Source organism: Cheilinus undulatus, linkage group 14, assembly GCF_018320785.1.
Source record: "Cheilinus undulatus linkage group 14, ASM1832078v1, whole genome shotgun sequence".
Lineage (NCBI taxonomy): Eukaryota > Metazoa > Chordata > Actinopteri > Labriformes > Labridae > Cheilinus > Cheilinus undulatus.
Window position 1 is genome coordinate 46,298,105 of NC_054878.1, and position 13,422 is coordinate 46,311,526.

The window sequence follows — 13,422 nt, forward strand, 5'->3', positions numbered from 1 at the left end:
TATTGGGGGAAAAAATGCAATTAGACTATTTTTGCAAATCATTCAGCTATACTACAGAGGAGACTAGTGGTCTGCAGGTTAGACAGAGAGTTTGGCAGGACTACGGGTCCAGACTTTTAAAAAGAAATGTTAATAATTAGTCTAACATTATCATAATTCTGGGGCAGACAGCTAAAGACTATCACAGGAGCATATCATCGGCTACTGCTACTGTCCACTACGTTGATCATTTAATACTGAAGAGAACCATTTCTGAGGAGTTAGAGCACATTTGATCATTTTAATAGGAATGAACAGATCTCTTCTGCTCCTCCTGACAGATTCCGACCAATCTGCATGTTTAAAAGCGTTTGTTCTGATTCAATGATGCATGCATACACACCACATCATCAGATTCTTTATTTAGCAGCTATGGAAGCCCCCAGTCCTACTGCTGTGAATCAGATGTAAGAAGTCAAGCACATGTAAACACGGTGGCTCATCTGTCATGTCTCATGGTTCAGATCAGCTGGTGAACAGCTGTTTTTGTATCCAGGGCGGCACTGACGGTGTGTGAATGCATGCAGACAGTGAAGCAGAAACATGCTAATCCTCCCCGTAGAGCTGAGAAAGACGGACGCTTTCTGGACTTGAATAGTTTTTCTCTTTCATCAAAGTAGCCGACGATCTTCAGCTAAGAGAGAGAATTTTAAACGCATGTCCAGCATTTTTCTGCCACTTCTACGGCATCTTCAATCACGTCGCTTTGGACAAAAACATCCCTAAAATGATTCATCGTTAACACACAATGACATTCTTCAAAGTGGCGTTGAGTCACTGAAAAATCGCCACAGAAGGATCCGATAACCTCGCAGCAGTTTAAAGCTTACTGAGGAGGAAGCAGCGTGTTCTCTGCAGCAGCCAGCCTGAGAGGAAGGCTCTCTCTGGATGGAGAGAGCTGAAAATAAAGTTGTAATCTTTCATTCAAAAAGTCATCAACAGTCTATAAAACAAGCAGACAACATCCTTCAGCCGAGGTTTGGGGGATTCAAACCCTGCCAGTCCAACTTTTCTCTCTGCAGTCTTTGATATGAGCGTGAAAATCTCATCTGAGTTCACGCCTCGTGTTTTTGAGTTTAACACCACAGCGAGAAATCTTAAAAAATAAGAGTTTGAGGCTTTTAAGCAGCATTAAAAAAACACAGAAGCCTAGCATGGACTTGGTAAAATAACTCTCACTCTTAAACCCTGTCTCATACGCCGTTCCTCTTTGTTCCTTTACTGAGTGTTTAGGCGTGATTATGGCATGAGGCTTTGGCGTTAATGTCACTGTGATTATTACTGATAGAAGCTGATAGATTTATGTACGGACAGTTTTTATCCATGCATTTCTTCATGCACGTTTTAAGGTTTCCAGACAAAAAGGGAGGATGTATCAGCATTACACTTTCTGATAGAGGCAGGAAATAAAGCAAAATATACAACTAGAAAGAGGATTAAAATAAGAAGCATAAGTGTACGGTTTTAACCCTTTAAAATCTACCATTGTGCAAGTCCGCCAGGACATACTCGTACAGTTTTACATACTGTAGTGCAATTTTTGAGTATTTTCATTTGCTTTACATCAATATAACCCTTATATCCCAAGTTTTGATCATATGTATTGACTTTTGTCTTAACCACTAAAATCAATTGCTTAAAAGTGCAATAAACCTAAAAACTGAATATTGTTTTTGTTTTATTCACATATATTTAAAAATACAGAAATTGCACAGCTGTTTCCCTCAAATTTGTAAATGTAAAAAAGTTGCACAATATCCTTTATATTCCACAGGAACCACAGGAAATTTGTTTGGAGTCTGTACATAACTTGATTTTTGAGATATAGTCAATTTTCTCACCTGTAAAAAAAACCAAGTCAGATGAGTAGTTGGACTCTTCATCCAGCGCTGTAATTAGTCTGAAAGCTTCACGCCAGCTGTAAAACCGTTTGGCGTGACCAGGTTTTGCGACTCTATAATTACATATGTGTGGAAGTGTGTCAAAGGTGTGTGTGATGAGTGTTGATGTAAAATAGTAGGGGTAAAACGAGACAAAGGGCGGGTATGTGTGCAGGCGTAATTCTTCAGTGTATTCCGTGGAAGAAACTACAGCTCCCAGGAAAATATGCCACCTCTTGTTGTTGGGGGGGGGGCTATCAGGTAGGGACACATAAGAATCGTGTGACAGGTCATGCCCACAATGTGATGATGTTTATTTCAACATCGCAAGTGCTGCAAATGGTCTCATTTATAGATTTTTGTTATGTGCGCTTTATTGTGTATTTTTACAAACCAATCACTGCAACGAAAAAGCGCTCTGAAACATGGAGAATGTGTGAAATGTTAGTGTGACTACCCAGAATTTATATGCAAGAAGAATGATCCATCTATCTTTTTTTTTTAAGATTTATTTTTGGGCCTTTTCATGCCTTTATTTGATAGAGGAAGGACAGTGGATAGACTCGGAAATGGGGAAGAGAGTGGGGAGAGACATGCGGTGGAGGGCCACAGGCCGGATTTGAACCCGGGCCGCCCACATACATGGGTGGCGCCTTAAACCACTCGACCATCTGCGCTCCCATGATCCATCTATCTTATCCGGTTTCAAATCTACCGCCAATCAAAAATGAATATGCTAATTGTAGCGCCAGCACTACTCTATAGGGTTAAAGCAAACATTTAAAAAATGTTTAAAAAATAAAATAAAATACTGGAAAACATAACAAAATTGTACAAACTTGACTAAAAACCAGTGAAATAGTCTTTCAAACTGAACAAATAAAAGAAAGAAAATAAATTAGGCATTCAAGTCATTTCAGTTCCTCCACTCCAATCAGATATTTAAAGACCTCCAATGTTAATTTTTATGACTTTTCAGACTTTTCAAGGTTCCAAAGAGACCCTGGGTATCAAACAATACTTTGGGAATAAAACACCGAAATAATGTTTTTAATTCTGAGTGAAAATCCTTTAAAATAAAAAAACGGATTCTCATTTATGTAGCAGAGTTTTGCCCTTTTAGCTCATTTTGCAGGTGAAGGAGGTTTGAGGCTTGCAGCACTCTTTTAACCCTTTAAAACCTACGACATTGCCCGTGCTCCCATTCGCATATCTGTTTTAAACCCTGGGTAGAATTGTAACCAAATAAGAGAGCAATAATTCTTTTTGCATAGAAAACCAGAGGAGTAACACGAACATATCACTAGAGATAGGCGATGCCAATATTTTTTAATTCAATATGATACCGATATTTTTTGATGTATTTTTATGGATAATGATGTTGATACTTTTGAAGAAATAATAAAATATTGTATTTTCAAAAGGTACACATGTCGGGAAAATAAAAAGGCGTCTGCATAAATTCATTTAGGGAGAAACTTCAATTAAATTAAGATGTTTGTACAAGCAGGTAAGAACTAAAATAACTAAAAATTAATCTTAGCTCAAACTTGTAGAATTAAAATATCTACAATATAAAAATGCCAAATTTCTTTTCTTTTTTTAAATTCAGATAGAAGTAATAATGTAAAGTAGTAATAATGTAAGAAATACAAGTCATCAAAGATTTGCATAGTAATATTTATCTTTTTGTTTCTACAACTTGGTCTTCATACATTTTATGGTATTGGTACGTGGTTTTAGTATTTTTTTTAAATGTTTTCTTACAATTTTGAAATTTACCTGGGGACCACATTAAGTAAGAAAGACAGCCAGGTTCACATCACAGACTATAAAATGACTTCCCATGCGAGTGAGTGGAGTTGCAGAAATTTGTTACTCATTTGTGATTGGTCTCCAAAGTCACATGACATGGACGAGCAGTAACACCAAAATAGTATGGAGGAGACAGAGGCAGGGAGGCACACTTGTTTTTCCACATCAGTACTTCGTATGTCCTTCACCAACATGGCATACTCCCCTTCCTCGTCTCGTGTGGCATTTAACGGCCGTACATACTACCGTCTCTTAATGTTACTGCTTTGCAAAGCCAGCAGGCAGAGCAGCTCTTCCTCGTCATCGGTGTAGGACACCATGACAGAAAAATGTAAACAACGCATAAGGATTGTGGGAAATGTAGGATTTCACGGAAATTTCACAGGAAACTACTACGTGGCAGTGCGCTCAACGATGGAGGGCTCAGATGACTGCGGACATCCCACTCCACTCACAGTAAGCTGGAGTTGTTCAGGCCTGAAGGCTAGGCCATTCAATAGGAGGCCCCGGGGCCAGAGTCAGGCCCCTGAGGTCCTTTTTAGTGGACCTTCAAGTAGATTATTTATGTAGAAAAATGACTCACACAAGTTTATAATGTAAATATATTTTCATATTAGTACAACACATGTATTTCCCTGGCAGTGTTGCATTTATTTTGTCTTTTTTATATCTTCTCGTTTCTACCTAAGATTGTTCTGCTCTCTATTCCAACTTTGGTCACATTTCTGCCCCTGTAGATGAGTTAGTAGTAAACTACATTAAACATATCTGCTGTTTAAAAACAAGCAAATGCAGAGAAAAGACCGTTGAACAGGGAGGAAGTACGTGTGCCTATCTGTGCCAGGCCTTTTGGTATTTTGTTGTGCAAGAAATAAAACTTGAGAAGGCATTTAAGAAAACTCTAATGCTAGCTTTGAGGCGTCTTAGCTTCGATTTTGCCACACGGCACCCTTAGTTTGCTTGAATCAACCAAGAGAGCTGACTCAGCATCACTGCTAGTGGAGTGGATTTGATGTGAAATGTAAAAGTCATTTCAAACTGCAGAGATGGTGAAGGTGTGAATGCGTGGCATTTGCTGAAGTAGATGAGAGAATCAAACCAGTTTGACTGATCGAGGCTGTAAATATGAGTAAACATACTGTAGGACATGCAGTTTTCTCAGGCTCTTTATATGGGATCATTTTTAAGGAGCTGGCCCTCGTTCTAAACTAACTGAACCGCCCTGATGAATAAAGAAGACCTAGCTGCTGTCGATCTGCTGGTCCAGACTAGACTACTCTTATTGGTTCGTACGGCTGATATTAACACCTGATAGGCAGATTCTTAGAGACTAAACGCTGTTGCTAAACACAGATGAAGACGAGTTTGACTTAGGGCTGGGCAATTAATTGCAAATTAGATTAAATCGCAATACGGCCTGCTGCAATATGTCTTTGACCCGAAATTTGTTTCAAAATAGCAGTTTTTAACTTTTTTTGCAGCAGAGATGTTATGCATGACATACCATGCAATCATTCAGGTGCCTTTTTTAGAATAGTCTGCAAAAAATCCTCATTCCTCATTTTTGTACTTTTTTCTTATTAAATATGAGAATGACAAAAACCCTGCAATGCATTCATATCAATTCATATATAATTTGCAAAAGGAGTCGAAATCATCAGAATTAGATATTTTTAAAGGATTATTCAGCCCTTGTTTAGGAATTAAAGAAGGTTAAGGAATAATCGCATATCAAATAGCAAAAAACACAATCAGATTATTTTCCAGAATCGTTCATCCCTAGTTTGACTGTCATTCTTTATTAATCGTCCATTTTTAGTAAATAACAGCAGAAAGTTGGAAGTCAATGCAAAAAAATGACCTCAGAATATTGTCACATATTTAATATTTATATCATATTTTATCTACTCTGTTTTGCCATTAAATCAGGTGAAATTGGCTGCTTTCTTAAGATTTCTCCTTATTTTTTTTTTGTCTAGAAATAAAAATGCATTTTTTTTCCAGTGAAATTGTGTTGATTTCTCCAGATCTCTGAGAAACAACCAAAATGTACTAATGATCACAGTTAAAGGGAGTAATTAAACTGTCAGCATGCATGTCATCCCCCAGGGCTTCCGTAGAGTAGAGGTGTTTTTGTCTCAGGTTCATTTTGCCTTTTCTCTTCCTTTTATTAGACATTTTGTTCTGCTTGAGTCCAAACTGCAGCATTTTTCATTAAATAAATAAGAGAGGTTAAACAGTTTTATGTGGGAGCTAATTCTGATGGAGCTGGAGGAAATGATGTCATTTTTAATCTTGCTTTATTTTTTTCCTTACATGCTGATATAGTTTATTTTTAATGTATTTATGCAGATGTGAATGCTCTCGCCTTTATTTTATTTTTAAAGCAGGGTAGGGTTAGGGTTCTCAGCTGGTGGGTCAGGACCCAAATGTGGGTTACAGACTTGTCTTCTATCTATCTGTTAAGAGTCTTTGGGTATGGAAGCCTGAGGTGGACATAAATATATTTTATTTATTCTGGTTTGCCTTTCATGTGAAATTAGCTTTTTTCTTCAGCTTTCTCCTTATTTGTCTTGTTCTTTTGAAATAAAAAAGTCTGTTTTGCAAAAAAAGAATGTGTTGATTTACTCAAGCTCTCTGAAAAACATCCTAAAAGTACAGATAATAACAGTTAAACATAGTGAAGTCAAATGTCTGCATGTGTGTCCTTCCAAGGCTCCCATAGAGTTTGGGTGCTTTTGAAACAGGTTCGTTTTGTCTTTACCTTCAATCAGGATTTCTTCTGTTTAAGTCCAACCTGCAGCGTTTTCGTTAAATGAATAAGAAATAAACAAATAGGAGTGTTTGAAACTTGAAGATTCGAGCTGCTAATTCTCATTGGGATGGTTGAAGCCATCATTCAAACATTTAAATGTGCTCTTTATCCTAATTAATCGCAAATTAGATTAAATCGCAATACGGCGTGCTGCAATTTTAAAATTACAAAGGTGCAATATTTCTTTAACCTGAAATTTGTGTCAAAATACCAGATCACAACTTTTGCAGCAGCAGAGATGTTACGCAGGACATATGCAATCATTTTAGTTCAAATTTTTTAGAATAGTTTGCAAAAGAAATCTAATTTTCTTAATTTTTGTACATTTTTTTAAATTGAATATGAAAATGACAGAAAATCGATCACTCCCTTCAATACAAAAATTCATATCAGATTTGCAAAACAAGTCAAAATCATCACAACTTGTTTTTCTGAATTGTTCAGCCCTTTTTTAATGTAGTATTGTGTTGGCTTTAATGTAAAATGATTTAATGCTTGTATTTATTTGGAAATACCTAAGATGAGGAACTTCACAAATACTCACATACCAAATTGCAATCACAATACTTGGGGAAAAAAATCACAGTTAAATTATTTCCCCGAATCGTTCGGCCCTACTTTATCCTACAAACTCATATCTTCATATAGTTCTTTTGAAGTCTTTTTGCATCTTTGCTGTTCTTGCTTTTTTAACTTTTTAAAGTTGAAGATCACTCCCAGAACAGTTTTCTTTGAACTAACGGGTCACAGAGGTCATGGTTGGTTCATGGATAAAAAAGGAACATAAAGTCCTAGATTTATAATTCTAGATTTCCTTTATTTAAGATTATTATTCTAACCTCACATTAGTGCAGCGTGTAGTTTGTTCCATCTAGTGTTATTTAGGACGATCAGTGATCAAAAAAATATGCAAAATAAAAGCAACACAGAAGTGAATAGTGTTCTATCTCCTGATATGAAGTAAAATAGTAAATACACTGTAGAATGCAAATTTTAAAATGTGCATTTGAGAGGAATCTACCATCTTTATTATTGATGGAGCGTGCCGTTGTTGCAGTAGTTTTTCATTTATAATCCTGACTCACGTTCACCAGAGGAGGACCTCGGACTGGATCAACACAGGCTGATGTTATAAAGAAGTCTGATCTCTACGGTGGCGTATTACATTCACTTCAAAATAAAAAAAAATCATAAAACAGGAATTTCCTTATTTTTGATTTTCCTGTTTTTATGAGATACTGTCTTGTAAAAACAGGACTCCCCTTTACGCACTCCTGCATGACTGGTTGCTGCATTTATCAGCTAGTAATTAGAGGTGTGGGGTCAATACAGGTAAGGTAGGCTTTTTAATGTGTTTAAGGTAACAGTTACATGTTTCACGCCAAACAGTGTCAGCTAACTGTTCGCTTGACCTGTTCTCTTCATGCTTGATGGTAACAGAGGAGGTAGTATCTCGTAAAAACAGCAAAATCAAAAATAAATAAATTCCTGTTTTTATGAGATAGTTGTGTCATAAAAACAGGAGGATTTTTTTATTTTCAGGTAAATGCAATACACTCCTACTCCTACCTGTCCATGAATAATCTTTTAGACGTTTCAGCCTCGGTGACATCCTCAACCCTCTCTGCTTTCACATCCAGAGGCTTTTTAAAAACAGCGCAAAGACGAGGAGAGGGAGGAACATCCGGCAGGTTCCTCTGCTCTGACGCTCCATCCACGGGAGCTAACTCCTCTTCCTCGTGTGTTTTCTTTCTTCCTCTTCTTCGTTGGTGTTTTAATAGCAGTTAGCAAACACGAACATGACTGTCACACTCGTGTCCTTTTTTATGGTTCAGACGTATTTGACGTGCACCAAACAAATCCAAATCAATTGACATTTATCATTTTATTTCTGTAATGATAGCATGCACATTTTAAACGTTTTTCTATTTTGTTAACTTGGGATAAGAAAGGTTGTTGATGTTTTAATTCCTCATTAATATGAATGTCTGCATGCACGCCCTCTCCATGGCTTCACAGAGAGAAAGATCTTTTTTTTTTTTAAGATTTATTTTTGGGCCTTTTCATGTCTTTATTGGATAGAGGACGGACAGTGCATAGACTCGGAAACAGGGAAGAGAGTGGGGAGAGACACGCAGTAAAGGGCCACAGGCCAGATTCGAAACCGGGCCGCCCGCGTACACGGGTAGCGCCTTAAACAACTCGACTATCTGTGCGTCCGAGAAAGCTCTTTTTAAACACATCTCTTTTTCCCATTCTCTTTCTGCAGCCTTGCATTTGTTCTCACATAAGCTCAAAACTCATTTTCATTATAAGGTTGTGAATGTTTCTGGATATTTTTCATATTCTTTAGAGGTGTTGGTGTCTCCTGAGTCTCTGCAGTATTAAATACCCAGACATGATATAAATCTGAGACAAGTTTGAAATATTTCATTTTAAAGTGCTGAATTTTATGTTATATTTTGTTTTTTTTTTCTTAATATAATTTTTTTTGTTTTGTTTTTGTTGTTTTTTCGTCATTGTAATAAATATCCTCACTGATTTTAGTTTCACGTGTGTGACTTTTCTGACTCCCTGTCTTGTGCAGCACTTTGGTCAGCTGTTGCTGTTTTAAATGTGCTTTATAAATAAATCTGATTGATAAATTTAATTTTAAATGTCTCTTTCCAGTCTGTCAATGCTTTAAATGTTATAAATGTTGTTTTTAACTCTTTAAAGCACCTTGAATTGATGACTATGACTGCTGCTAAGTCGCCTCGCCTCAGTGAGTAAACTTCGACTTTAACCTGAGTACATGCACAGATCAATCACCGCACTTCTACTTAAGTGGACTCAAATCAGAGAAAGCGTGCCTCTGCTTCAGTAATATTCTTGTAAAAAGATGCTAATCAAAGAGCTCCTTAAATAAATGATCTTATCCAGAGATAACGGGGATAAAGTTAATCAAAAGGTGCCATAAGGTCACTGCAGACACTCATCGGCAGCACTCCCTCACTGTGGAGGCATTACGGCGGTGTTATAGGAACACTGACGCTCTGTGACACCCTGCAGGAATACAAAATATTCCACACAATGGTCCCAGCCTGGATTATCGCCTCCTATTAGCCTCCATCCTATAGCTGCCATACAGAACAATACTGGCTTCATAGCACCCTGTAGGAACATTAGGAGGATATTAGAAGGATATTATAGGATGTGATGGAGCAGCGGGAGCCTCAGAGTAATAACATGTTATATTTGAGTATGATAATGAGGCATGAGAATAAAGATGATGATCCAAAAGGTGCTGTAAGGTCACGTCAGTGCAGACAGGACAGCCTGGTGCACACTAGTGCCCCATGATTAATCCAGATTACATTTCTATCACCTTCTAGGCTTCATGGGAACAAGAAAACTGACTCATTTAAATGTTCACCAGTTAGTTTGTAAGCATTGATTGTTTGTCGGAGTAAAGAGAGTTAAAGTTCAATAAATGCACGAGAAGCAGGTGGTGGAAATCAGTGAGCAGTCGTGTTTAACCATCGTGATCTCAGTATCAATTTAAATAATCGTGATTGTGATTTTAGCCAGAATTAAGCAGCAGCCCTAGCTCCCTTTCAGGAAGCCTAAATGTCATACTGCAACAAATGCATCAAGGAAAAACAGCGGGAAAAATGCAAAAATAATTCAGACTAATGGAGGAATTTCCTGCACTGAAACAACAAAGCGTGACTGGCACACACTCCAGGAACATTATAGCAGGCTTTGTCCCCATAAAGGCGCATAAAGACACACTGTCAGAGCTGAGGGACATCACACAGAAAGCTGTCAACAAAAGTACGCGCTGGAACAACAGAAGCATGACTGACACACCGGAGGAGCTCTACATGGAGCTGCTAAAGGTGAGCAGAGGGAAGGCGCAGGGAAAAGGCGCACAAAGAGCGTCACTAGCGTCATTTTTAGAAATTTAACAGAAGAAAGAGAAACATACTGAAATGGCGAAGATGAAGACTCCTCTCTCTCTGCCTCTTCTTCCTCCTCTCCTCTTCCTCTGTGCGCCGAAAGTCTGCAGCCTCCTTCACTCTCTCTCTCTCTCTCTCTCTCTCTCTTTCACTCTCGCTTTCTCTCCGGGTCTTTCTCAAGGTCTCTCTCCCGCTCTCTCTCTCTTTTGTCGCCGTGATAATCTGGCCGTGCCTTCACTGGATGGAGGAGGAGGAGGAGGAGGAGGAGGGAGGACCCAGACAGACAGACAGGAGGGAGAGGAGGAGGAGGAGGAGGATGGTGGTGGTGATGAAGATGGTGGAGGGAGAATTAGACACTGCAGCAGGAGAAGAAGAAGAGAGGGGAAAAGAAAACGGCAGCTTTACCTTTTCTCTCCTCTTCTTTCTTTTTTTTCCTCTCTTTCTTTATCCCCGGGCGCGAGCACGCAAACGAACGGAGACGCGCGCGATGGAGAGCCAGCGCAGGCGGACGATCGGGAGCGCGCTTAAAGGCTCTCCAAGGATATGGCAATGCAAAGCCTGCCTCTCTCAACCATGTATCTCTTTTCCTGCTAAAACCGAGGTGTGCAGACGGTGCGTGTGCGCGTGCGCGTGAGTGTGTTTCTTAAAGACACCCAGGGACTGACTGTAGGCTGAACACACACTCTCAGTCTGTATAGGTGCTGGATCTGAGAGAACTGGTCTTTGTTCAGCTCTGGAACTAAGTAGTTAAACTTCAGACTTTATCTTTAATAATTTTATTTAATAATAAAACATTAGCTTCACTATTAGCAGCTATTAGCTTTACTATCAGCAGCTATAATATCCTGGTATTTATAATGATAATAATAATCTTTATTTATAGAGCACTTTTCAAAACAAAGTTACAAAGTGCTTCACAAGAAAAAGAAATACTATGCAAATAAAATACCAGTAATCAGGCAGCAAAGTGGGTACAGGTAAAAAGATCAAGATATGTCAAACTCAAATGAAACCAGGTAAATAAGAGGAGTTAAAATTCAAGAAAAATCCAGAAAGGCTCTTCGATTAAAGTATGTCTTAAGAAGAGATTTAAGAGAAGTCACTGACTCAGCCAATCAGATTTTCTCAGGCAGGGAGTTCCAGAGCCCCGGGGCCCTGGCCCAAAACGCCCTGTCCCCCTAGACTTCAGCCGGGCTCCTGGGACAACTAGAAGACCTCTGAGGATCTCAGGGTACGTGCTGGCTCATAAGGGGTTAAAACATTAACTTTGATGTTAGCGCCTATTAGCTTTACTATTAGCAGCTATTAGCTTTACTATTAGCAGCTATTAGCTTTACTATTAGCAGCTACTAGCTTTACTATTAGCAGCTATTAGCTTTACTATTAGCAGCTATTAGCTTTACTATTAGCAGCTATTAGCTTTACTATTAGCAGCTACTAGCTTTACTATTAGCAGCTATTAGCTTTACTATTAGCAGCTACTAGCTTTACTATAAGCAGCTATTAGCTTTACTATTAGCAGCTATTAGCTTTACTATTAGCAGCTACTAGCTTTACTATAAGCAGCTATTAGCTTTACTATTAGTAGCTATTAGCTTTACTGTTAGCAGCTATTAGCTTTACTATTAGCAGCTATTAGCTTTACTATTAGCAGCTACTAGCTTTACTATAAGCAGCTATTAGCTTTACTATTAGCAGGTATTAGCTTTACTGTTAGCAGCTATTAGCTTCACTATTAGCAGCTATTAGCTTTACTATAAGCAGCTATTAGCTTTACTATTAGCAGCTATTAAGTTTACTATTAGCAGCTATTAGCTTTACTATTAGCAGCTATTAGCTTCACTATTAGCAGCTATTAGCTTTACTATTAGCAGCTACTAGCTTTACTATAAGCAGCTATTAGCTTTACTATTAGCAGCTATTAGCTTTACTATTAGCAGCTATTAGCTTCACTATTAGCAGCTATTAGCTTTACAATTAGCAGCTATTAGCTTCACTATTAGCAGCTACTAGCTTTACTATTAGCAGCTATTAGCTTTACTATTAGCAGCTACTAGCTTTACTATAAGCAGCTATTAGCTTTACTATTAGCAGCTATTAGCTTTACTATTAGCAGCTACTAGCTTTACTATAAGCAGCTATTAGCTTTACTGTTAGCAGCTATTAGCTTTACTATTAGCAGCTATTAGCTTTACTATTAGCACCTATTAGCTTTACTATAAGCACCTATTAGCTTTACTATAAGCACCTATTAGCTTTACTATAAGCACCTATTAGCTTTACTATTAGCAGTTTTTAGCTTTACTATTAACATCTATAATAGCCTGGTATTAATAAGAACATTAACTCTACTTTTAGCCTACAAGCTCTAGCCGTTACGTCAGTGTCTTAGTTGTTACATCAGATGTTTATGATTGGTGGCTTGCTAGATGATCTGCCTAATGACAGACATGATTCAAACCTAATCCATCGCTGATGTTCATGAATCACATTTGGAGTTGGCTCTTTTCCTGGGCTGGGCAGGAGCCCGGACATTTCTGTGTGCAGGTATTTGGGGACAGATTTGCCTCACGTCTACCAGGCATGGGTAAATATCTGGCTGTTGTAGCAGGGAGTAGATAGCCCCGGCTATATTGTCATGGTAAATTTCATGCCACTTCTTGCACGTCTACTGATGTAACTTCTCTGCTTTATTTTAAATTTAACATGTGGTGAAATGGTTGAAAGCAGTCAGTGATTAGCAGCTGTAATGTGGTCATGTAGCTCACAGACAGAAGAACACCAGCTGAAGGAGAATTTAAATGTCCTGCTCTCATGAATTTGGTGTTCAACAGAGCAGCATGGATCACAGCCTGCATACACTCAGGCTCACCCAGTACCAGTGGTTTTTACAAGGAGAAACAGCTTTGGGGAACATGCGTAAGCTGCTCTG

General features: G+C 38.3%; 1 protein-coding gene across 1 annotated transcript in view; it reads right to left on the minus strand.

Moving 5' to 3' along the window:
• The window catches only part of myt1la (myelin transcription factor 1-like, a), a 155,530-nt gene extending 144,926 nt beyond the window's left edge, over positions 1 to 10,604 (minus strand). Inside the window, exon 1 of the mRNA XM_041804476.1 lies at positions 10,520 to 10,604. The gene's annotated coding sequence lies outside the window, so the exon portion shown is untranslated. The remainder of the gene's footprint in view (positions 1 to 10,519) is intronic.
• Positions 10,605 to 13,422: the final 2,818 nt, after the last annotated feature.